Below are 2,943 nucleotides of genomic sequence, written 5' to 3' on the forward strand. Positions count from 1 at the left end.
TGTTGATGATATCCATTCTGACAGGTGTGAGATGGTACCTCATTGTTGTTTTGATTTGCATCTCTCGGATGATTAGTGACTTTGAGCATGTTTTCACCAATCTGCAGGATGTGAGGCATGAGGATGTGCTGTCACCCTCGTGTCTCTTGGCTTTCTGAATGTCCTCTTTTGAAAAGTGTCTGTTTAGGTCCTTTGCCCATTTTTTGATTGGATTGTTTATCTTCCTTTTGTTAAGTTGTATGAGTTCCCTATAAATGTTGGAGATTAAACCCTTATCAGATATAATGTTGGCAAATATGTTCTCCCATGTAGTGGGCTTTCTTGTTGTTTTGTTGATGGTTTCTTTTGCTGTGCAGAAACTTTTTATTTTGATGTAGTCCCATTTGTTTATTTTCTCTTTAGTTTCCAATGCCCTAGGATCTGTATCGGTGAAGAAATTGCTTCGGCATATGTCTGAGATTTTGTTGCCTTTGGATTCTTCTAGTATTTTTATGGTTTCCTGTCGTATATTTAAGTCCTTTATCCATTTTGAGTTTATTTTTGTGTATGGTGTAAGTTGGTGGTCTAGTTTCATTTTCTTGCATGTATCTGTCCAATTTTCCCAACACCATTTATTGAAGAGACTGTCTTGACTCCATTGTATGTTCTTGCCTCCTTTGTCAAATATTAATTGAGCATATTGGTTCAGGCCGATTTCTGGGCTGTTGATTTATTTATGATAGCCATTCTGACAGGTGTGAGGTGATGCCTCATTGTGGTTTTAATGTATATTTCTCTGACATTTAGTGACATTGAGCATGTTTTCATATGTCCATTGGCCATCTGTAATGTCTTCTTTGGAGAAATAGCTGTTCAGGTCTTTTGCCCATTTTTTAAATTGGAGTTTTTTTTGGTGTTGAGTTTTATAAATTATTTATAAATTTTGGATATTAACCCCATTCAGTGAGTTATCTTTTCATTTTTCAACATTTCTGTATGTTTGCAAATTTTCATTTTAAACAAGTTAGAGAGGCTATGTGGAGGATAGATAAGTGATAAAAGCAAGTGTAGTAAAATGCTAATAAGAATCTAGACGGCAATTTGGTGTTTGCTCCCTGTAAAATTCTTTCAATTTTTCTGTATGTTTAAAATTTTTCATATTAAAAATGTGGGGGTAGCCCAGCCTGTGTGGCTCAGTTGGTAGAGCATTGTCCTGTGCACCAGGAGGTCGCCAGTTCGATTCCAGGTTAGGTCACATGCTGGGGTTTTGTACTCAATCCCCAGTGGGGATTGTGTAGAAGGCAGCAGATTGATGTTTCTCTCATCAATATTTCTATCTCGCTCTCCCTTTCTCTCTCTGAAATTAATAAAACATATTTTTTAAAAACATGAGGGTAAAAAACTCGAACAAAAATTATCACAACTAGCACTTCCAACCCCACTTTCTCTACCTTTTTTTCACAGCACTTATCATTATATAGATCATATAATTCATTTATTTATTTTGCTAATATTTGTCTGTGTCCTCTCACTAGAATGTAAGCTTCCCAAGGACTAGCATTTGTTGTGTTTTGTTCTATTTTTTGCTGTATCCTCAAATCCCAGAACAGTGTCTAGTACATGGGAGGTGGTTGATGAATATTTGCTGAATTAAGAATGACTTTCTGTATCCCTAGGACCTAGGTCAGTGTCTTGCACAGAGTTAGTGTGCAATGATTATCTGTTGAACTGAGATCTAAGTTCTGCAGAAGAACCTTAGAATGGACCTGTTGTACTGGAGTGGTTTGGAGCATAGACTCTTGAGGCAAATGGCCAGGCTTTGCATTCTGATTCTGTCACTTCCAACTGTGGTACCTACCCGAATTAACACCTCTGAGCCTCAATTTCTCATTGATGAAATTAAGATAATAATAACCTTGGTAGGGTTTTTGTCTGCATGTGAAAAGCACTTAGGATTTTGTAAAGACTCAATACTTGGTAGCTAATGACAAAACAAGAACAGCAAAAAGATAGTCTGGACATGTCATCCTACTTCCATCCTCCAGCAGGCTGAGCCAGGAGAGGCTAAGGAGATTACCAAGTTCTTCAGACCCCTGAAATGGTTTCTCTTACTTCATATCTCTTCTTGCTTTTCCTCCTTCCCTGTATTCTCTTTCCTCTTGCACCCTGAAGCACTTTCCCCCATCATAACCATGCGGAAGTTGGGTGGAGGACACAGGAGGAGTCTGTGGGCCAGGGACAATAAGTTAGAGCTTTCTTTTCCTCCTGTTCTAGGCTTAAGTGCCTCACTGGTAATGGAAGCAGGTTAAGTGGGAGGTTACTGGCATTTCAGGGCCTAGAGATTGAGAGAACAATAGTACTGGAGAGGAGGCACTCACAGGAGAGAGGCCTCATAAGCTGCCCTCTGCCCTGATCCCCTGTTAGGAGAGAGCACTTCCCCAGCATCCCTTCAGTCCGTTCTTCTACCTCAAGTCTTTATTCCTGATGGCCTCAGCTCTGAGTAAGCCCGGGGACCCATTGAGCATCTTTCTGCAACTCCCTCTTGGAAGTGGGGTGGGGTGGAGTGGGCGAAGAATGGGCTGAAATTTGGAACATGGGGGCATGAGATTGGGGGCTGAGGTCACCTATGGCCTAAGTCCTCTGCCTCAGCCGTAGGGTTGTCGGTACCCCAGTTATCTGGGGAGCTGGAACTGAACCTGGGGGCGCCACTGCCTCTGTTTCTTTAAGGAGCTGCTGTTTAGCATTCCTGCCGCTGCCGCTGCCTGACTCTGCACGCTGATTGGCTGGAATCAACTGAGAAAGGAGCCAGGGAGAGATGCTCTTGACTCCACTCAGATCCATCCTGGGGACCAGTGCAGGAGCGGTCCTCGCAGCACCCAGCCTCTGCCCAGGCTCCTGCTTCTTCTTTGCCGCTGGGCCTAGGCCCAGGAGCCACTACGGGCGACACGGAGCCACCAGTGCTGG

The sequence above is a fragment of the Myotis brandtii genome, unplaced genomic scaffold (assembly GCF_000412655.1).
Source record: "Myotis brandtii unplaced genomic scaffold, ASM41265v1 scaffold741, whole genome shotgun sequence".
In the NCBI taxonomy this organism is placed as follows: Eukaryota; Metazoa; Chordata; class Mammalia; order Chiroptera; family Vespertilionidae; genus Myotis; species Myotis brandtii.